We start from the raw sequence: 23874 nt of genomic DNA on the forward strand, positions 1-23874 counted from the left end.
TGTTCTAGTTCTGCTCCACTTAGGATTTTGTAGACTTCAATCATATTTCATGAGACAGACATGATGAAAGCCACTGCTTATCCCTGGGGTTGGTATCATGGAATCTTGCTACTTTTGGGGATTCTACCAGGTACTTGTGACTAGAGAGTTGCACAGGGACAGAAATCCCACCTGTCCCCACACATCCCCGTGAGGAATCCCTCCGTCCCCGCGAGGAATCCTTCCATCCCCGCCCGTCCTCTTGAGGAATCCCCTCTGTCCCTGCCCGTCCCTATAAACTTCAGAAACACTTATTTCATTTAATTATGCTACTGAATTAAAGGATCTGGTAGAGACCCATTTACAAATAAGCAAAGACACTTTATTAATTTGGAAATATTAATTGGGAAGAATACATACTTTGTAAATGGGGTTCTACCAGAGTCTCTAATGTACATATACAATAGAAATATTCAGCTGATGAGAGGACCCCCAAGCTTTCAGCTGAGGACTTCCTCTGCAGTTGGCCGGGGGTCCCTTTTGCCAAGCTTGGCAGGCAGCAGTAGCGTCCCTGAGTCACAGATGCTGGCAGTGGCACCTCAATGGCTCATGGATGCCTTTATACCTCATCCTCCCAGAGGAACTCATTTGTTACAAAGTAACTTGCCCAACTCTGGTACCTTAGTAGCTCTGCCACTTTATTGCCCAGCCTTCAGTTAACAACATATACTTCAAGAACAGTAAAAAGTTTCTCTTCCCACAACCAGGGCAGAACAGGTTTCTCCTCACTGTATAGATGCCAAATCGATAGCAATGTACCCACCCACGTGTTTACTCATGGAAAACAACCACAGTTTCCTCACCTGCCTCCGCATAATTTTATTATTTTACCTTGACTGCGTACAGTAGATTTTATTTTGTACTGTATTCTGAGATGTATTTCCTACATATCTGTAAACACATGAGAAAGAAGACATCTTTCGTGAACATGCTGAAATCTTATTCGCATTCTTCCCTAGGCCTGTTGTCAATAAGGGGCTTCTGGTTTACAAAACAGGAAAAAAAAAATCACCCCAGAAAGGAGCTGGGAGGAGACATCATTGCAAGCTGGAAGATGGGGCGGGCAGCAGAGGTGAGATGCTCTGCCTACTGCAACCTACCTCCTAGAGTTCCAGCAGGAAACAAAAACCCTTCCCTACATTCATTCCCACCACCCCTCCTAAAGTCAGAACTGGCAGCCCTGAGTCTTCATAGCCTTGGCCCCTCCTTCCCGTTGCATTTCAGTTTGCCTACAGGAAAAAAGCATGTGATTTTATTTTCTTTTTTTAACAAACAAAAAAAAGGATTCTTGATCTTAGCAAGCTTTTCTGGGGCATTCTCCCCCTTCGCCGTCTCCTACAGCGGCTGCATGCACGCCCGGATACTGAGGAGGGAGTTAAATGCGAATGTTCGGGGGGGGGGGGGGAGGAGGATGTCACATAGGCATGGAGCCTGTGTGCCTACATGCTGAGATCACTGCCTATGTGACAGAGACTGTATCTGCTGATTCGTCGGGACTCGGGAGCTCAGCTCAGCACTGGACGCGGACCGGAAATTAGATAGGCCTCGGGATAGGAACTCTGGGTCCATCCCCGTGGGAGTCCTGTGGGCCTGGGAGGGGTCCCCGTGGGAGTCCCGTGGGTCTGGGAGGGGTCCCCGTGGGAGTCCCATCAACCTAGGGGGATCCACATTCCTGTGCAGACCTTTACTTGTGACATAGATGAGTCACAGTTAGAAGCAGGATACTGGGCTAGATGGACCTTTGGTCTGACCCAACATGTCAACAATTCTTATGCAATGTGCCTGGAGCTATCATGAAAAAAGGTGTGGGCTAAATAAAACTAAAATAAATAAACACTCCTTGCATTCCACCCGCCACCTCAAAAAACACAAAAACAAAACAAAAACCCAAAATATAAAGAGGTTTAATGCTGGAGCAGGTTCTGCTGGGAGCTTAGCAGTCACAGGAGCTAAGAAGGCTAAATGGAAGGATGGCTTCCACTGACTCCTCTTCCTTGTCTTATGATTAGCAACAGAATGGAGTGGAATGAGTGGATGTGAATTGTTTGTTAACTCTTTCCAAAAAAAACTAGGATTAGGGGCCATGCGATGAAGCTACTAAGTAGTAGATTTAAAACAAACCAGAGAAAATATCTCTTCATACAATATGTAATAAAATTCTGGACTTTGTTGCCAGAGAATGTGGTGAAATCAGTTAGCTTAACAGGGTTTAAAAAAAGTTTGGATCATTTCCTAAAAGAGAAGTCCATAGGCCATTATTGAGATGGCTTGGGGAAATCTATTGCTTATTCCTAGAATAAGCAGCATAAAATCTGCTTTTCTGCTTGAGATCTAGGGGTCCTTTTATTAAGGCGTTTAGCATGCGCTAAATTGGTTAGCGCGCCTTACTAAAAGGACCCCCTAGTTAGGTACTTGGGACCTGGGTTAGCCATTGTTGGAAACAGGACACTGGGCTTGGTGGACCTTTGGTCTGTCCCAGTATGGCAATTCTTATGTTCTTATGTAATGAAACAATCATCTGTTTACCTGTAGCTTGGATATGGAACTGGATTGTTGGTGCATACTGTATGATACTGACATGCACGATAAATAAAGCTGTGGCCTGGGTTTATTTCTACTTCGTTGTTTGAGGTTACTCATGGTGAGTTGGGCATTAGGGGGGTGTTATGGATGCTGGCTGGGAGGCAAGTCCCATCCCCAGGTTAAAAGCCTGTGAAGAAAGTATAAAGCCTGAGACAAAATCTACGGAAAGGAGCTGTTAATCATTTTCATCTAAGATTTGCACTTAGTTATTACTAGGCTGGTGTGGATTTGGCTTGTTTGCTGTTAAATTTGAAATTCCCACCTTCAAACACAATAAGACCTACAGTTTTTTAGCTCTCTACTATGAACAGCTCTAGAAATACTTTCAGATGTGAAGATAAAAATTTATCCTTATTAAAATCAGGGGGGATCGGGGTGGAGAAACTTTCTTCTTTGCTTTCTCTATACTGTGACAGGTAAAACTCAGCTCCCGGCTGCAAGAATTTCAGGATCCTTCCGAGATCCATGAGGGGAATCAAGAGGTACACTGTGCAGCCAACCAATCGACCACACGAGAGAGAGCGAGAGAGGGCGTGTCCATAAAGGCAAGGGGTGTGGCCAAAGCATTCTCCTATAAGGACTAGAGAAACCAGCCGAAAGGGGTGTGGTCAAGGAGTAGGTGAGTGATGCTCGAGACAGGTACTAAGACTCGGGAGATCCAGGTCTGATTCTCTATCAAGGATCGCGGGGGGAGGGGGTTTCAGGAGATGAAGCATCAAAGGTACAGTCAGAAAGATGTTTGCACTCTCTGCCTCTTTTGTTTCCCTCCTCAGAAAAGCAGTCATGCAGCTTCCCCTCTGTTGCTATTTCTCCACGTCAAACTGGTTTGTAAAGCTTTTACATATTTTTATCCTTTGCTTTTGAGATCAGATGCTTATCCGAGAATAGATCTAAGTAAAAAATGTAACATTAGTTTATATTAGTAAGTTCTCATTAAAACTGTGACGGGTATAAGAACTTCGGTGAAAGGAACTCTTGCTAAAACTGAAAAAAAAATGTGTATTTGCCCCTTTCTTTGCTCTCGTGCCTTTGGATTTATTTGGGAATCTCCTTTTATAAACAATGTTTCTGAATAAAAGAATTCCTGTTAAGACTATTTTCTTTTAGGATAGCTAAAATATTCTTTGATTGTTGGTCATGTATAATAAATAAAATTAGAGGTCAGAGAAATAAAACTTCCACATTTCAGTTCCTTCTATTACCTGCAATATTTGCTTATTTCCTGAATTAATCACTTTCCTAATAGAAATACCGGCTGGGGCGGGGTGTGCTCCGTAGTACGATATTTTAATAGTTATGATTTATTAAAAAGAAGAAAGGCACAGAATCTCATATTTAACCGTTGAGATACTAACACATTTTTTAAAAGTTGGGTGTTGAAGTGTAAATGTAAGTATGAGTAACTCAGGATTTTTTTTTTAACACCAAAAATAATGTTGCCATTGGATGTTTAAGGTCACTGTAGCATAAGGTTGATTGGTGTGGATTCTTCCTTGAGCAGAGATTTTGATCATCCACTTTTGAGCCAAGTTGGATTCAGGTATAGTGGGAATTTTCACTTCTTTTCTTCTGTTGGTTATCCCCCTCTCTATGCAGCCCAGCATTTTTCTGGTCGTGGCTACTGCCTTGTCGCATTGTGGTCCTCAGACACCATCACCCCAAGGTCCCTCTCCTGAGCTCTGCTTAATAATCTCTCTCCTCCTATCTTGTACACAGTGGTGTTGTAAGGGGGATCAGGGAGCTATCCGCCTCGAGTGCCGTCTTGCTCAGGGCACAACACCTTTCCTCCTCTCCTTGCCATGTGCACACGCCCCTTACCTTCCTACATATCTCTTTTACTTCCCCCAGCACGAGGTTGTTGCCCGCGTCGGCATTGGCGTTCTCTCTGACATCACTTCTGGAACCCACACCCAGTGGCGTACCTAGAGGGGGGCGGGGGGGGTGGGCCGCCCCGGGTGCCAGCCCTAAGGGGGTGTTCCCGGCCTTGCCGTTCAGTCCCCCGCCACCCCCGAAGGACCGCTCGCCCCACTGACCTTCCTGCACCACCTGTGAAGCAGCCCGCAGCAGGATCGCGAAGTCAGCGTCAGCATCCCTGCGCTGCTTCCTGCGCCGCGATCCCGCCCCTCCTCTGACGTCAGCGGAGGGGCGGGACCGTGGCGCAGGAAGCAGCGCAGGGATCGCTGACGCTGACTTCGCGATCCTGCTACGGCTGCTTCATAGGTGGTGCGGGGAGGCCAGGGGGGCGAGCGGTCCTTCGGGGTGGGTCGGGGCATCAGGCCTTCAGGGTGGGGCGGGCGGGCAGGCAAGCAGGCTTTCAAGGGGGAGGGGGGTGACAGGCAGGCAGGCAGGCCTTCAAGGGGGGACAGGCCTTCGGGGGGGGGTGCAGACCTTCAAGGGGTGCAGGCCTTCAAGGGGGGCAGGCAGGCCTTCAAGGGGGTGCAGGCCTTCGGGGGGGTGTAGGCCTTTGGGGGGGTGCAGACCTTCAAGGGGGTGCAGGCCTTCAAGGGGGGAAAGGCAGGCAGGCCTTCAAGGGGGGGGACAGGCCTACAAGGGGGGGGGGACAGGCCTACAAGGGGGGGGGTGTAGGCCTTCAAGGGGGGGGGTGTAGGCCTTCAAGGGGGGTGCAGGCCTTCAAGGGGGAGACAGGCCTTCAAGGGGGGGAAAGGCAGGCAGGCTTTAAAGGGGGGACAGGCCTACAAGGGGTGGACAGGCCTACAAGGGGGTGGGACAGGCCTTCAAGGGGGGGGACAGGCCTTCGGGGGGGTGCAGACCTTCAAGGGAGTGCAGGCCTTCGGGGGGGGGGTGCAGTCCTTCAAGGGGGTGCAGGCCTTCAAGGGGGGGAAAGGCAGGTAGGCAGGCCTTCAAGGGGGGGACAGGCCTACAAGGGGGGGAGAAGCTACAAGGGGGTGGTACAAGCCTTCAAGTGGGGGACAGGCCTTCGGGGGGGGGTGCAGACCTTCAAGGGAGTGCAGGCCTTCGAGGGGGGTGGTGCAGGCCTTCAAGGGGGTGCAGGCCTTCAAGGGGGGACAGGCCTTCAAGGGGGGAAAGGCAGGCAGGCAGGCCTTCAAGGGGGGGGAGAAGCTACAAGGGGGTGGGACAGGCCTTCGGGGGGGTGCAGGCCTTCGGGGGGTACAGACCTTCAAGGGGGGAAAGGCAGGCAGGCAGGCCTTCAAGGGGGGACAGGCCTACAAGGGGGGGGGGAGAAGCTACAAGGGGGTGCAGGCCTTCAAGGGGGGACAGGCCTTCAAGGGGGGAAAGGCAGGCAGGCAGGCCTTCAAGGGGGGACAGGCCTACAAGGGGGGGGGGAGAAGCTACAAGGGGGTGGGACAGGCCTTCAAGTGGGGGACAGGCCTTCGGGGGGGTGCAGGCCTTCGGGGGGTGCAGACCTTCAAGGGGGGGACAGGCAGGCAGGCCTTCAAGGGGGGGACAGGCCTACAAGGGGAAGGGACAGGCCTTCAAGGGGGGTGCAGGCCTTCAAGGTGGGACAGGCAGACCTTTAAGGGGGGACAGGCCTTTGGGGGGGGGACCATGATTTAGAAGTACACGGAGGGAAGGGGGTGTTCAAAGAGACATGCATATGCCAAACTTTGGGGGGGGAAGAAATAATGGGTCTGAAAATAGAGGAGAGGGAGAGAGATGATGGACCATGGGATTTAGGGAGGGAAGGAACAGAAAGGGAGAGAAATTGGACACAAGGGATGGTGTGGAGGAGGGATAGAGATACTGGATAGGAGGGTAATTAGGAAAAGAAAGGGAGAGATGGTGGACTCTGGGATGGTGGGGAAGGAGGGAGAGATGCCGGATGAAAGGGTATTTAAGAAAAGGTGGATCTGTGGAGGGAGATGAAAAAAAGGAAAGATACCAGACTTCCTGGGAAGGGAAGGGAAATGGAAAGGGAAGACAGAAAGACCCTGGCAAGCAAGTTATCAGAAGAAAACCAGAGCCTTGGACCAACAAGATTTGAAATATAACCAGACAACAAAAGGTAGAAAAATTAATTTTATTTTCTGTTTTGTGATTATAACATGTCAGATTTGAAATGTGTATCCTGCCAGAGCTGGTGTTGGACTGCAAACGTGAGCTAGGATTTAACAGAAAGAGGAAAAGTCCTTTTTGTTTCTTTATTTTATTTACACCACAGCGCCAGTGTGGTTAGGAGAAGCCAAAGGGGGTGAAAAAGCTATAAAACCCACCAGGAGTTTTGAAAAAAATCACCCAACTGGGCAGGAAAATCGAATTGAAAAACCAATTCAATAGGGCTGAATCGAATCAAAATTTTTTTTCCCTGTATCTGGCAGCATTAGTTTGCGCTACTGTCTTAGACTTTAGGACCTGGGATTGGGGAGAGATGGCATCCTCAGTACTTTATAATGCAAGTGAAACGAGGATTTGGTCAGACTTTTGAAGGGTCTGCAGAAAAAAAATATTGTATAGGCCGGGGACATGAGACAGCAGGAAATGGGAACTTTTCTTCCTTCTATTTTTGTGAATGGAAAGGCTGAGGATGTCAGAGAGGTCAGTTAAAATATGTGCTTTATAAGAAAATATAATAATGTGTTTTATAAAGTTTATAGCATAGCTGGCCTACCCAGTGAGGTGTTCCTAGTGGTGATGGTGGCAGCGTGTCAATGTGTTGAGAGGAAGAGGTGGTCTGGGAAATTCTGCTGAGCAAACTCCGGGCCCATTTCCACCCCCCAGTTAGTCCACTCCACTCAACTGATTCACACACTGAGTGGGTCTTTGGGTGTTGTTTTGGGATCTCTTCCAGTGGTTTATCTCCTTCTGGTCCAAGGAAGGAAACTTTGTTATCCTTAGCATTGACCTACAGAATATGTTTGTAACAGCGCTGCTTGTGTGGCATTAGGCTATGTAGTGATTGAAAGAAAAAAACAGACCTTTGCACATTTTTGCACTATATGGTGGGTGTATGAGGAGATTCACATTTCCTGCACAGCTAAGTCCATGTGAAGTTACCTTGTGCTGTATTTGACATCTAGCAAGGTCTCTGTTTGAAAGGAAAGATCTAAACTTAAAAATGAAGTGGCCAGAAGTTATGGTAAAAGCAGATAGTGTAGCTGGTTTTAAGAAAGATTTGGACAAATTCCTGGAGGAAAAGTCCATAATCTGTTATTAAGACATGGGGGAAGTGTCTGCTTGCCCTGGATCGGTAGCATGGAATGTTGCTACTCTTTGGGTTTTGACCAGGTATTAGTGTCCTGGATTGGCTACCATGAGAATGGGCTACTGGGCATGATGGACCATTGGTCTGACCCAGTTAGGCTATTCTTATGTTATGTTCTCATCTGTAGGGGCCTTTGTTTTCACTTCTTATTTTAATGTATTTTTTTTCTGGGAACTTATCAGTGTTTTTTATAATGGGAACAAAAATGGAAGAGAATTAATGTGTGTGGAATGGGGGGGTAACTAATTTCTTCAGCTAAATAATTCAATCCACTTCAAACAGACATAGGAGAACTTGTGCACCATTCACACACCCTCCAACCAAAAACGTCAAAAGAAAAAAACTGTTCGACAACCTCCTAGCCATTCGAGCTGCAACACTCGCCCCCCAACTCTACAACCAATTGATATCAACCACAGACTGCAAAACCTTCAAAAAGAAATAAAAACCCTTCTATTCAAAAAACACATAAAACCGAACTAACACAATCAGAACTGTCCCAAGCATCACCTGCAACTACTCCATATGTACTTCTAATGTCATGACAATTTAGACATAATTTATGTTATGTTATGTTTGGAATAATGGTTACATATATGAGGTTCAATAAAAGAAAATTTTCACTGCCTGTTTCTATTCTGACCATTTATTCCATTTCATGGTTATTGCAAAAAAAAAAAAAAATTTTTTTACATGGGGGGGGGGGGGGGGGGGGGTGTCAAAAAATGATGGGCCCCGGGTGCCACATACCCTAGGTACGCCACTGCCCACACCTAGGAAGTGACGTCAAAAGGCAAGCCAACACTGACATGGGCATGCTGCTCATGCCGGAAAAGTTAAAAAGGTATGGGGAAAGGGAAGGAGATATGTGTGCAACAGAGGGGGTGGGAAAGAGGACAGGGAGGGGCGCCGCTCACCCTTACAACACCACTGCTCATAAATCTCCTTTTGATTTCGGCATCCCAAGTACATCACACTGCACTTCGCATTAAAGTTGAACATAAGAATAGGCATACTGGGCCAGACCAATGATCCACCTAGTCCAGGATTCTCTTTCCACAGTGGCCAATCCAAGTACCTGGCAAAAACCCAAATAGTATCATCATTCCATGATACCGATGCGTTCCTCCATGTCTGTCTCAATAGTAGACAATGGACTTTTCCTCCAGGAACATGTCCAAACCTTTTTTAAAACCAGCTATGTTAACCACTCTTACCATATACTCTGATAATACATTCCAGAACCTAACTATTCTCTCAGTAAAAAAAAATATTTCCTTCTATTCTTTGTAATTCCCCTAATCTTTGTAATTTTTGATGGAGTAAAATAATCGATCAACTTGTACCCATTCGACACCATTCAGGATTTTGTAGTCTTCAATCATATCTCCCCTCAGCTCTCTCTTTTCCAAGTTGAAGATCCCCAACCTCTTTAGCCTTTCCTTATACGAGAGGAGTTCCATACTCTTTATCATCTCGGTTGCTTTTCTTGAAACCTTTTCTAATTCTGCTATATCTTTTTAGAAATACAGCGACCAGAATTGAACATAATACTCAAGGTGAGATTGCACCATGGAGCAATACAGAGGCATTATAACATTCTTAATCTTATTTACTATCCCTTTTCTAATAATTCCTAGCATCTTGTTTGCTTTTTTGGGCCACCACCACACATTGAGTGGAAGGTTTCAGCATATTGTCAACAATGACACCCAGATCTTTTTCTTGGGCACTGACCCTCAAAGTGGACCCTAGAAGCTGATAACTATGATTTGGGTTATTCTTCCCAATGTGCCTCACTTTGTCCACATTAAATTTCATCTGCTATTTGGACATGTGGAGGGATATGATAAAAAAAAACATCTAAGTCTGATTTGGATGTAGTGTGCAAGTCACCCAAAGTCGGTAGCAGCAAAATATCCATTCTCAAAAAGTATGTCTAAATTTTTTTTTCCCCCCCCAAATGATCTATCTGTACATCCAGATATTTGATCATCCAGACCGCCACTATGTCTATCTTTATACCACATTCTTAACCAAAAATTAATCCAAGTCCCAAATGCCCAGAACAAGACCTTTTGGATGTGGGAGGGGCCAGCATTGTGATGGACAGGCCACCTAGCCATGGTAACAGAGCAGAAGGGCACCTTACAGGGCACTGCTGTGAACTTCACAAAAAGAGTGTCACATAAACACCTCACCAGAACTCCCTTATAGGTTATGTGAGCCCCCCAAAACACACTACCTACCTGTCTACAACCCCAATAGTCCTTATGGCTGTAGGTGGCACCTATTTGGCAGTACAGTAAGGTTTATGGGGGTTTTGGTGGGCTCACATTTTCGACCATGAATGCAGTGGTTAGAGTGGCTTATGGGCCTGTGTCCTCCTCTCTATGGTTCAGTAGCCCACCCCCCAGACCATTTAAGCCACCTCTGTGCAGCTCTACTAGGCTTTCCTATGCCAAGTGCTGATGTTCCAGAGGCAGGTATGTATGTTTTTATTCTGAACTTTGTGGGGGTGCAATGGGATCAGTGACCACGGGGGGAGTGTGTGTGAGTCTTTGCTTTGTCTCTGCAGTGGTTATCTGTTCACTTTGGATACCTTTTGGGCACTTATACCTGTCTTTACATTGTCTAACTCACAACGTATAAGTTTTGCCTAGGCAGTCTCATCAAACATTTGATTATCCCTACAGGACGACTAAGTCTAGGTCAACCTACATCCCGCCCTAACCACTCCTCCAAAAACGCCCCTTTCAGCTCTGGGTGCACAGTGGGATTCAGAGGCCTTAAATGTCCCTGGATACGTTCAAAAAGCCATTTCAATTATCGGCACTTGGACGACCCGTCTTTTAGATAGGTCAAGTGCAGACTTGGGCGGGTTTTAGACATACCACTTATATGGCAGTACAAAAGGGTTAGGGGGTTTTTTGGGGGATGCACATTTTTCACCATGAATGCAGTGGTTAGAGTGGCTTATGGGCCTGGGTCCTCCTCTCCATGGTTCACTAACCCCCAAGACCACTTAAGCCACCTCTGTGCAGCTCTGTTAGGCTTTCCTATGCCAGCCTGCCAGGTGCTGATGTTCTGGAGGCAGATATGTAAAGTTGCTTTTTTAATTTATTTATAACTTTTTGAAATTAATTACAAGAACAACTCTTGTTAAGGAAATACAGAAGCAAATCTCCTTATTATTTTCCTTGAGCTCCCCTCCGAGGTCACTGTTGGGGTCTAAGAAAGATGTAATTTTGTAATGTAAGAAGAATAATGTAATGTAAGAAGAATAAAACCAACATGAAAAGAAAATTACATCTTCTTAGACCCCAACAGTGACCTTGGAGGGGAGCTCAAGGAAAATAATAAGGAGATTATCAATTTTCAAATATAATTAAACAGGAATGGCATAACAGGATATCTCGCTATCATATTTAACTGTTCTGTAACATTAGACACTTCAAGTTACCAGCTTCTTCATATCTATAAATACAGTGTTTCTCAACTCGATCCTGGAGTACCCCCTTGCCAGTCAGGTTTTCAGGCTATCCCCATTGAATATGCATTAACTTGATTTGCATACGCTGCCTCCATTATATGCAAATTTCTTTCATGCATATTCATCGTGGATATCTTGAAAACCTGACTGGCAAGGGGGTACTCCAGGACCAAGTTGAGAAACACTGGCCTAGCACATTAGAATTTGTGGGGGGAGGAGAGGGAGCTGTGAAGAATCAAGTCAGAGGAGGGAGAAAGCGGGGAGGATGCCCAGACTTACGCTGGGGGAAATTCTGTCCATAAAGGCTCAGATTCTGAAAGGCGCGCTGTCATCGGCAGGTACCCGAAAAAAAAATGCAACGGTCGCGTACCACTCAGATTATGGCGCTATTTTCAGAATTGTGGCCTGCGTCAAAGGTGGGCGCCGGAAACTAAGGCCAAGGTTTTTCAGGCCTACATTTCCAGCATCCACCTTCAACTTAGACTCACACTTAGTGGCACCGAACAGCAATCCTGACCATAACTACACCTCTTTTGATGTTTGGCGTGTTAAGCATCTGCAAAGACGCGATTCCACCTCGTGGTACCTACTTTTTAAATTTTAATTGATTTTTAATTGTTTTTTAATGGGGCGGTCAATAATCATGCCATTAATAGCCAATTTAAACAATTAACCTAGGCTATAATGCAGAGAAATGTAGAATTCCCCCAGGGTAGGGGGTAGATTTAAGGAGGTCAGCCTGAAGATTTTCAATTTGTATCATTTCCTAGGTTTTGTTTCTTTTTACCTGGAATTTTTCCTTTTCTTCTGGGTTTTGGGGGGTTCTTTTTCATTTGGTTTCATTATGGGAGCAATATCTTTGGTAGCAGCAGTGTGTGCGCTATTAACAACACATGGGGTAATTCTGAACAGATAGCTTAAAGTGTGGGCACTAGGTGTGAATTCTAAAATAACAATGAAGTGGTTAATTGCCGTTACAAAATCCTAACGTAAGTCAGCAGTTATGCACTTAACTTCAGGTGCAAGCATTTATGCTAGCTCTACAGCAGGCGTAGATGTGTGCATCTAAATGCTGCAGTTATATGCGTAACTGACAGGACAGTACTCCCCCGATATTCGCGGGGGTCCCGTTCCAGGAACCCCCGTGAATATTGATAAACCGCAAATATAGTTTTTCGCCTGGGGAGGCAGGAGAGGGCAGCTGGAGAGACAGGATAGGGCAGCTGGAGCACCGGCGAGTGAAGGAAATCACTCACAGTATGCTCCAACCGCCTCTTCCTGCACTAAAGTCAGGCTTCACCAATCAGGAGCTCCTTTGACACCAGGCCATGTTAGTTTTTATTCTGAGTCCGTGCCCAACTCATTTTTTTTTTTTCTGAAGTCCCACTCCCGCACAAAACAATGCTCCTCTGACCCTGCCCAGCATAACACTGCCATCCTGCGCATGGGCACTGACTTGTGTAATCCTGTGGTATCAAACAGTCTACAGTCCATTATGGTGGGAAGGAAACATTGCTGACCATCAGGAAATGACAGTCAAATGGAGTTTCATCTCTAAGATTAGAGTTTGATTTAAATTGTAATACAGTATAAACTCGTCATAACGGACTTTATATGACCTGGAAAAACGGTTCGTTATATCCAGAGTTGCATTTTTTTAAAAACTTTATTTAGGTCAACTTGAAACAACGTACAATCAATGAACAACAGTCACTGCACAACCATATCAGCAACATCAAGAACAAAACTCAGCAAAACATTGGTATGGCACGAAATGATTGCAAAACCAGAACACTAAAAGATGTTCTAAAACAGGGGTGCTCAAAAGGTCGATCATGATCGACCGGTAGATCGTAAAAGCAACGCGAGTCGATCGCGTTGCCTTCGTGTTCTACTTGCTTCCCGACTCAGAAGTGCCGAGCCGACCAACTTCCCCCACCCAACATCAATTCTGACATCAGAGAGGAAGTTCCGGGCCAGCCAGCCAGAAATGATGTCGGGGAGAGGAAATCTGGTCAACCCAATGCTTCTGTGTGGGGAAGCAGGGAGAGCTTGGTGCAGTGGTGGTTTGGAGGCTTGTTCCCCGATGGTGGCGGCAGTGGTTTGGGAGCAGGCAGGGAGACAGAAAGAAGGGGGAGCAGGGAGAGAAAGAAATAAAGAAAGAAAGGGGGCATGGAGAGAGAAAGACAGAAAGAAAGAGGGGCAGGGAGACAGAAAGAAAGAAAGGGGAGGGGGCAGGGAGAGAGGAAGAAAAAGTTGGGGAGGGAATGAGGTCTGGAAGCATACAGCAGGCTGAAAGAAGGGAAGAAATATTGGATGCACAGTCAGAAGAATAAAGTGCAACCAGAGACTCATGAAATCACCAGACAACAAAGATAGGAAAAATGATTTTATTTTCAATTTAGTGATCAAAATGTGTCTATTTTGAGAATTTACATCTGCTGTCTATATTTTGCACTATGGCCCCCTTTTAATAAACCGCAATAGTGGTTTTTATTGCAGGGAGCCTATAAGCATTGAGAGCAGCGCAGGGCATTCAGCGCAGCTCCCTGCACTAAAAATTGCTATCGCGGTTTAGTAAAAAGGGCGGTGGTATATTTGTCTATTTTTGTATAGTTGTTCCTGAAGTGACATTGCATAAAGTCATCTGCTTTGACCTCTTTGAAAATCTGTGGAATATAAATGATAGTTAACATTTTCTCTGCGTACAGTGTGCTTTGTGTTTTTTAAAATTTTATTGTTGGTAGATCATTTTGACTTGGTCATTTTAAAAGTAGCTCGCAAGCCCAAAAAGAGTGGGCACCCCTGCTCTAAAGCATTATGTCGTACAGTACTGGAAAGAAAAATACTCTGTCATTTTCTTCTGGGATGCATTTTGATACTATATCATCGGCATGCCATGCGCCTTGTAGATGGAGCCTGTATTCCATTACAGCCGAAGAAAACTACAGCTAAAAGCGGCTCTGGGGACCAAATTGATTGTCTGTTATATTCAAAAATCCGTTATATGCGAGTCTGCTATATCCGATGATTTTCTGTATGTTTATAATAGCGCTCGACCGGGACCAGCAGACCTCGTCCGCTATAGGCGAGGTTCCGTTATAAGCGAGTCCGTTATAACAAGATTATACTGTACAGAGAATAATAAATTTTAATGATTCATTCAGCTTATAAGCTTGGGACTCAATAACTGTGTACAGGGGCCTGTTGTACAGGGCCATGGTGAGACCTCATCTGGAGTACTGTGTGCAATTCTGGAGGCCACATTACAGTAAAGATGTGCGCAGAATTGAATCGGTTCAGCGGACGGCCACCAGGATGATCTCGGGGCTCAAGGGTCTCTCATAAGAAGAGAGACTGAACAAATTGCAGCTCTACACTCTCGAGGAACGTAGGGAGAGGGGAGACATGATCGAAACATTTAAGTACCTCACGGGACGTGTCGAAGTGGAAGATGATATTTTCTTTCTCAAGGGACCCTCGGCCACAAGAGGGCACCCGCTCAAACTCAGGGGTGGAAAATTTCATGGCAACACCAGAAAGTATTTCTTCACAGAGAGAGTGGTTGATCATTGGAACAAGCTTCCAGTGCAGGTGATCGAGGCAGACAGCGTGCCAGACTTTAAGAATAAATGGGATACCCATGTGGGATCCCTACGAGGGTCAAGATAAGGAAATTGGGTCATTAGGGCATAGACAGGGGGTGGGTAAGCAGAGTGGGCAGACTTGATGGGCTGTAGCCCTTTTCTGCCGTCATCTTCTATGTTTCTATGTTTCATCCAGTGGGGCATGTAGGTGACTTCCCTGATGATTATCGAGAGGATGCAGTTTGTTCCTGTGCTTATTGAGATATAATCTTTGGTTAATAGCGTTCTGATTTACTTTACAGAAATACAGGGGGGAGGGGCACGTGCAGGTGCTAAGAAGTATTTTTCTTTGCTTTGAGAATGTGCTGGAATTGGATATTGGGCTGCAGTTCAAAGGAGATGGGAAATGGGGATTGACTGGTTGGAAACTCATGGAAGATGACTTTTTTTTATCCCTGTTAATCTGACATACCATTCTTTGATCTTGACTGCCAGGCTAATTGCATATCAAGGCACTGATGCTCACAGTGTTCTGTATGCAAATTCCTGAGACCCAGCAGCAGCTACTCCTCCAGGCCTGAACTTGACATTCTGCTCCTCTTTGGTATTTTGGCGCACTTTAACTTGTCTGTCATGCAGCTGTGTTTATTTCCATGCTAAATGGAGGCCAGAGGAACCACCGGTGCTGTACTGCAGGCTTCAGTTTCCTTGTAGAAGATCACTAGAGCTCAGACTAGCTTCCTATAATTGAGCTCTGAGGAGTTCACATTTAGCAGTTACTAATTGTCGCCATAGTGTGGCAGAATTGTGAGCAGAATAGTATTTTCTAGGACAGGGATATGCTGCATCCTTGGTCCTTCCCAGGTCCGAGTTACTTCCTCTGGATTCTCAATTCAGGCACCTAAAGAAATGGAATTGGCTCAGATTGAAAGGTTGGGAGCAGCTGTACCAGGGCTGATGGGAATTTTGTTCCACTACTTACTATTAGAAACATAGAAACATGATGGCAGATAAAGGCCAAATGGCCCATCTAATCTGCCCATCTGCAGTAATCATTATCTCTTCCTCTCTCAGAGAGATCCCACATGCCTATCCCAGGCCCTCTTGAATTTAGACACAGTCTCTATCTCCACCACCTCTTCCGGGAGACTATTCCATGCATCTTCCATCCTTTCTGTAATAAAGTATTTCCTTAGATTACACCGGAGCCTATCACCTCTTAACTTCATCCTATGCCCTCTCATTGCAGAGTTTCCTTTCAAATGAAAGAGACTCAACTCACGTGCATTTACGCCATGTAGGTATTTAAATGTCTCTATCATATCTCCCCTCTCCCGTCTTTCTTCCAGATTGAGATCTTTAAGTCTGTCCTCATACGCCTTATGATAAAGACCATACACCATTTTAGTAGCCTTCCTGTGGACCGACTCCATCCTTTTTATATCTTTTTGAAGGTGCAGCCAGAGTCACCAGACTCACCAGAGTCTTATACAGGGGCATCAATACCTCCTTTTTCCCACTGGCTATACCTCTCCCTGTGCACCCCAGCATCCTTCTAGCTTTTGCCATCATCTTTTCAACCTGTTTGGCCACCTTAAGATCATCACATACAATCACACCCAAGTCTCGCTCTTCCGTCGTGCACATATGTTCTTCACCCCCTCAGTTTTTTGCAGCCCAAATGTATGACCTTGCATTCCGTAGCGTTAAATTTTAGCTGCCAAATTTCAGACCATTCTGAAAGGCATACGCAGCACAGCACTTGTAAACTTAACATGTAATAGATGGTCCCTGCTAAGAAGACCTTACAATCTAATTGTCCCAGTATACTCTCGCTTTCTCTTTCTCTCTCACCTCTCTTTTTCTCACTGTCTGCCATGGATCCTTTGATCTGTTTTTGTACTTTTTCCATGCTGAGAACTCCAAGATTTTAGCAGCTGATGGATGTCCTTTCTTCTCCTCCTCTTTACATTGACACCACTACACTGTTGTTCACAATAGCAAAGTAAGTGGCATTCTCTTTGGTGGAGCAAAATACACATTCATCAAGGCACCTTAAAGTACATATAAAGTCATTTTTGCATGCATTAATTCATAGGTTAATGCTATGTTATTTTATTAGTGGTCTTGTATCCTCCCAAATCCTCCTAAGTGAAGTTTGAGACAGGTTACAACAGTAATCAATGCAATAACAGTAATCAATGTAATGGTAACATCAATCAATCAATGTAACAATAACAGTTATCAATGAGCCAGTAACAACGGTCAATTCAACATGAGCAATACAACATCAATCGTTTCAATATAGGCATAAATACATTGTGGGGGTCAATTTAAATTTGAGCAGAGCTAGGCTCGTCGCCAGGATTTTTGGAAAAGCCACATTTTTAGGGATTTACGGGACAAAGCGTATGTGGTGGTGGTAGTGCAAGTCTCTGGGGGTAGTGAATTCCATGTTTATTAAAGAAGAAAGGGAATAGAGGGCTGAGGAAGGAGTGAGATGAAGAATGGGAGAGATAGTTTATGGTTTGTGGTTTATTAATCTTGTTATACCACTCGTTCATTTTACAGGTCCAAGAAGTTTACAAAATACAATCAAATATAAGAACTCCATTGTTAAATAGAATAGACCTAAACCAGGGGTGCCCACACTTTTTGGGCTTGCGAGCTACTTTTTAAATGACCAAGTCAAAATGATCTACCAACAATAAAATTAAAAAAAAACACAAAGCACACTGTACGCATAAAAAATGTTAATCATCATTCCTATTCCAGGGTTTTTCAAAGAGGTCAAAGCAGATGACTCTATGCACTACCACCTCAGTAACAACCATACAAAAATAGACAAATATACCCCCCTCCCTTTTTACTAAACCACGATAGCAGTTTTTAGCGCAGGGAGCCGCGCTGAATGCCCAGTGCTGCTCTCGATGCTCATAGGCTCCCTGCGCTAAAAACCTCTATTGCGGTTTAGTAAAAGGGGACCATATTGTAAAATATAGACAGCAGATATAAATTCAGACACATTTTGATCACTAAATTTAAAATAAAATCATTTTTCCTACCTTGTCTGGTGATTTCATGAGTCTCTGGTTGCACTTTTTTCTTCTGACTGTGCATACAATCTTTCTTCCCTTCTTTTAGCCTGTATGCTTCCTCTCCTCCAGACCTCATTCCTTCCCCCAACTTTTCCTTCCTCTTCCCTGCCCTTTCTTTCTCTCTGCCTCCCTTTCATTTTTTTCTGTTTCTCTTCTTTCCTTCTGTCTCCCTGCCTGCCCTTTTTCTTTCTTTCTCCCTGCCCTCCCCCAAGCCACTGCCACTGCCATTACCATCGGGGACCAGGACCCAAACGCCACCAATAACAGGCCCCAAGCTCTCCCTGCTTCGGCCAACCAGCATTCCTCTCCCCGACGTCAATTCTGCCATCGGGAAGAGGAAGGCTGATCAGCCCAAGATCATGATCAACCTATTGGGGGAAATGCTGCCGGGTCCTGCCTTCGCGGAAACAGAAAGTAGGCAGGACCCGGCAGGAAGAAGAACAAATGCTTCACTAACCTGTCTCCCGCATTAGCCCGTAGCGAACGCTTGCTTCAGGGCTCTCAACATGTGCGTGCCGGCTTCCCTTCTCCCCCCCCCGGACATAACTTCTGGTTTCGGAGGGAAGAGAAGAGAAGCCGGCACGCACACGTTAGAGCCGGGAGCATAAGTTCGCTACGGGCTGAAATCTCCAAGCCGGTTTTTTTTTTGGGGGGTTTAATGTTCAGCAGTGGCAGATGACAGCTGGGCGGACCGCCCAGCTAAAAGGCCCTAGGGAGAACACTGGAGAGGAAGGCTGATCGGCCCGTAGATCAGGACGGCAACACGAGTCTATCACAGAGCCCGGGATGGGCTCCGCGATCGACTCGCGTTGCCTTCCTGAGCTACTGGTCGATCGCGATCGACGCATTGGGCACCCCTGACCTAAACCATACAAACAACAAGCACACAGAATGATATTCACTCCTAAGATTTCACGGGTCTGCTGACTGAGGACCTAAAAATCCATTTAAAAGCCATGAGTTATTGGATCGAATTTTGTCTAAATGCTTCTTTAAAAAAATCATTTTTAGCACAAGCTTTAAAAGATTTGAATTTTTCCTCTAATCTTAACTCTTGGGGCACATGATTCCATAAGTTTGGAGTTGCAAAGTAGAATGTGTAGAGAATGAAACGAGGACAAATTTTTCTCCGTCCCCGCAGGAACTCAATTTCCCCGTCCTGCCCCTGTGAGTTTTGTCACTGTCCTTGTCCCAGTCCTGTAAGCTCTGCCTTAACTACACAAGCCTCAAACACTTGTGATTTTAAAGTGTTTGAGGCTTGTGCAGATGAAGACAGAGCTAGCAGGAATAGGCCATGGACAGGAAAATAACTTGCGGGGACATGATGGGAAAATGAGCTCCCACGGGGATGGGGAAAAATTTGTCCCCGTGTCATTCTCTAATGCTTTATTTCATGTAGCCTCCCACCTAGCTCTATTCACCGATGGAAGTCCTAACCTATTATCTTGAATAGATCTCAAAGTTATTGATGGTGAATAAGGAATTATAAAAGAATGCAAATAGGCAGGCTGTAAAGAATAAAAAAAACAAACCCTCGATGTGCAAGAATTAAAGCTTTAAATCGAACTCTATAGTAAACAGGTAATCAATGATATTGCAGATAAAGGGGTCAGAAAAGAAGAAGGAAATTTTATAGGTAGCTGAAAAGTAAAAAGGAGGAGATGGGTGAGAAAGAGGGTGAAATTTGAGTTGACAGAGGCAGAAAATAAAGAAAGGGCTAAAAAGGATCAGTCGGTATGTCAGAGGCAGGTATAGTGAGGGAACAGAAAGGAGAGAGGAGAAAAGACAAATGACAGCAGCCACTTGATAGAGAATTAGTTATGACAGACAGGAAAGCAGAAAAGAGAACTGGAACCAATAGGATAGAAAAATAAAATGTCCAGACAAAAAGGTAGAAAAAAACTTTTTATTTTGAAAGTTTTAAATGGAGTATGTACAGTAAATGTCTGTATTGTGTTCAGTAGAAAAAGAAATGCATTTCTGGTTTTATTTCTCATGTTGCAGTACCTGATAAGTTTAACTTCTTGGGTTCCCAGTTCATTTTTTGTTTAAATATTTTTATTTCTAATTTATGATCCTTTGTTCTGTATTTGGCAAGGACCCGTCAGTGTGATGGTAATGGTAGGTGGGGAAATTGGAGGGGAGGCAGGGAAGAAAGGGGATCAGGGAGGGGGACCCTTCTTTATTTTCTGACCTGAGACTTAACATGTATAACACTGGTTTGACCTTTGCTGTATAGCTGGTGGAGACCCCCAGCATCCCCAGCTGAGGTCCTTCTCCAAGGATAGCCAGAACTCCCCTTCACCAAGCTCCACAGCATCCCCCAAACACCAACAACTAAGCATGTGTGGGTTGTCGGTATCTGTGTCCCAAGGTCGCAGCCGCTACCTGCCAAGCCTGACAAAAGGGACCCCTGGTCACCTTCAGAAAAAGCCCCAGCTGACAGAGCCTAACTTGAGAGGCTCTTTTATTAAGCTTAACATGCACTATTGGACATTAATATGTGCTGCCACGAGGTCCATAAGTATAAAATATGATGTGTAGCGTTTAGCAGACATTAATGTCCATTAACACACACTAAGCTTTAGTAAAAAGGCCCCTGAATGTGCAGTGGCACAAGAACAAAGACATTAATTTATTAATAATCTTTTCAGAATTAGGTCAAGATTTCTTCTTTTCCATTCATGTCTAATGCAGCTTAGCCTACTGGTTAATCTCCTGAGCTAATGAGCTTAAAAGGTCAAAGCTTTTGCTTTTATAATTAGGACATTTGGTTTGGGTTTTAAAAAAAATAAGTTATTTTTATTGGGCCCAAAATTCAGACAACAGGAGGCAGCCTGGCATACGTGCTAGGGTGGTAACCCAGGTCGGAGTACCCCCTCAACTGGCCGGAGCACCTCCTGCGCACGGCCAGTGGCTCTGCCGATCCCTCACCCCAGAACTGGAAGCTGATGTCAGAGGGAGCAGGGAACGGCAGAGCTGACTGCCGTGTGTAGACAGACCTTAGACTTGCACCCAGGGCAGACAGTGCCTCCGCCCCACCCTTGGTATGCCACTGCTCTCGCAGTTGGCAGCGAACCTGGAAATTCAATGTCAGGGCCGTATCTGGCCACCAGCATTGAATTTCCGATCTAAATGAAGCACGGTAGACGTCACCGGCCAAGCCAATATTCATCAGCTGACCGGCTAAGTCCTAGTGGCCAAAGATAGTCTTAGTCAATCATCCATGACATAGCCAGCTTCCAATGTATTCAGTGGGAAAAAGCCAGCTATCTCCTACTGAATGTCGGTGGTCAGTCAGTTTAGCTCTATTTAACCAGCCAAGAACTGTTTCTGTCTGGCCAAATAGCGCTGAATATCAGGTAGATTGAAAATAAGATACAGTTTTCAGAAGCATATCATGTCAGCTAACAACACACTCTTTCCAACTATGTAGGAAATAACAATTTAACCCCCCTCCCCTTTTACAAAACCGCAAACGCGTTTTTTTAGAGCAGGCTCCTTGCTGCTCCCGATGCTCATAGGAACTCTATTTGTTCTGCTGTTTTGAGATGAGGCGATTACACCTTGAGTACTGTGTGTAACTCTGATCACACCATGGATTGACACAGATGTAAAATTCTCCGTTTATTTCTCCATTTGTTTCTAAATAATTCCTAATGTTCTGTTCGCTTTCTGACTGCAGCCACACTCTGAGATAAGGATTTCAATGAACTGTCCACAATGACTGTGATCTTTTCTCCGAGTGCTAGCTCCCCAAACTTTAGTCTTACAAGGTCGTCCTGCATCTCCTCACAGTCTGCTCATCATTTAACAATTTGGACTAATTCTGTGTCCACTACAAACTTAGGGGCCCTTGCAGAGGCAGCTCAAGGCAATCTGCTGTCTTAGGCAACGGATCAGCTGTTGCCACCCTCTTCCCTGTCTCTGCCTGCTGCCTGTTACCCGTGAACCTGCCACCTGCAATAACCTTTAACACCCAAGGCCCTGCCGGTCACACCCTCCTGTGATGCAAAAGTATGCATCAGAGGGGGCATGACTAGCAGGAACACGGAGCATGGTTCTCAGAGGCCCCATGTTTATCATTCAGCTTTTTATGGAAACTGCTTAGAATATAGGCAGTATATAGATTTTTAAATACATAAAAAAAAAAAATTTATCATAGTAGGAGTGAAAAGAAGTGTCGGTGGCTGAGAAGCGGCCATTAGGGAGTCTCCGCTAGCCCAGAATAAAGTGAGGGCACCACCGCAAGAGTGGTTGAGGTCACTTCATGCCACTCTACCTGAAGTGACCGCCTCACTTTGCCTACTGATAGGGCCACCCCTGGGCCCTTGTACTAAGCTGTAGCAAAATCTGGGCTTAGGGCACACTAATGCTGGACCACATGGAAGCCCAGACTGAGCATGGCATTAAAGTAGAGAGGTGTTTTTGCAGGCCATGCGCTAATCTTCGCATTAGTGTAGGGTACTTGCAAAATAACAATACAGGAGGTTTCAGGTTTATTTAAAAATTTGATATACCTCCTTATCAAAATTCAAAGCGGTTCTACACAATATAAGAACAAAATATAAAAAGAGCGTACGTTAAAAACAAATTACAAATAATGCTACAAACAATCAAACGCACTGACAAACATTAACTTACCGATACAGGATGGAAAAGGGCAGAAATACAATTTGCAAAATGAGAAAGCGCGGGAAAAAGGGGAACAAAAAAATAAATAGTCTAGTATAATGTAAAATAAGCTAAAATGATTGAAAAATGGCAAGAAACAGATTTCCATTACCATCCTTAGAAGGACTATTATACACCGAAAGCATCTTTAAAATGAAAGGCCTTCAAGTTACTTTTAAATTTAACAAGGGATGCAATTTCTCTTATATAATTTGGTGCTGAATTCCAGATAGTAGTGGCCGTAACAGAAAAAATGCTAGTACGCTTAGTGTTAATGTATCTTAAAGAAGGGATAGATAGCAAGTTTTGATTAGATGAGTGTAATGTACGATGGGGGGGGGGGTATGGGGGATAAGTAGCCTGTTAATAAAATCAGGTTGGCCGGAAGTTATGGTCTTGTATGTCAGTAACATTATTTTGAGCACTGATCAAAAGAGGTGTGATGTGATTGTATTTAATGGTGCATTATCCAGTTAGTGCACTCTACTGCGAAAGCTCTAGCTGGATTGTTCTTCCATGCCTATTCTCCCTGCAAAAAAATAAAATACCGAAATACCACAGAGTTAGCGTGCAGAAAAGGGGAAATTACCTCAAATCACTTTCAGTCCACATTTTAATTTGGTTGCCCTTCTCTGTACCTTTATTTGCTCTGCTGTTTTAAGATGGGGTGACTACACCTCAAGTACTGTGTGCAACTCTAGTCACTCCATGGATTGACATAGGTGTAATATTCTCCGAAGAGATCAAACTGGCTATGTCACTTGAAGTCCAAATGAAGAAGTTATGACTGTCTTATTTCGGTCACACCATCTGAAAAGAAAGACCATGTTTGGGAAGATCGAAGGAACCGGCCGAAGAGAGTTTCCTGCAATCAGATGACTGGTCACCTTGAAAACAACCATGAAAATGACACTGGAGGACCAGTGGTGTAGTAAGGGGGGGGGGGGGCAAACTGCCCCGGGTGCTGTCTTGGTGGGGACATGGCAGCTCTCCACACCCCCATGCCAAACTCGCTCCCTCCCTTCCCCACCTCTTTAAGTCTTTGCCAGCATGAGCAACTTTTCCAGCCTGTTGCTCGCACCGGCCTGGCTCCCCTCTGAAATCACTTCCAGGTCGTGGGGCCAGGAAGTGACATCAGAGGGAAAGCCAACACTGGGCTGAGCTGCAGACCGGAGAAACTATTTGCGCTGGCGAAGATGTAAAGAAGTACAGTGGGGG

The 23874-nt window shown here is 45.1% G+C and overlaps 1 protein-coding gene across 3 annotated transcripts in view; it reads left to right on the plus strand.

Annotated features, from left to right (window-relative positions):
* Window positions 1-3234: 3234 nt before the first annotated feature.
* LOC117351419 (hyaluronidase-4-like) overlaps window positions 3235-23874 on the plus strand; it is a 74114-nt gene continuing 53474 nt past the window's right edge. For 2 of the 3 annotated variants that reach the window (XM_033926671.1, XM_033926674.1), the window contains exon 1: window positions 3235-3343. The gene's annotated coding sequence lies outside the window, so the exon portion shown is untranslated. Of the gene's footprint in view, window positions 3344-3385; window positions 3447-23874 lie in introns of those variants that run through there. The other variant, XM_033926672.1, reaches the window with a different exon arrangement.

Source organism: Geotrypetes seraphini, chromosome 17 (assembly GCF_902459505.1).
Source record: "Geotrypetes seraphini chromosome 17, aGeoSer1.1, whole genome shotgun sequence".
In the NCBI taxonomy this organism is placed as follows: domain Eukaryota; kingdom Metazoa; phylum Chordata; class Amphibia; order Gymnophiona; family Dermophiidae; genus Geotrypetes; species Geotrypetes seraphini.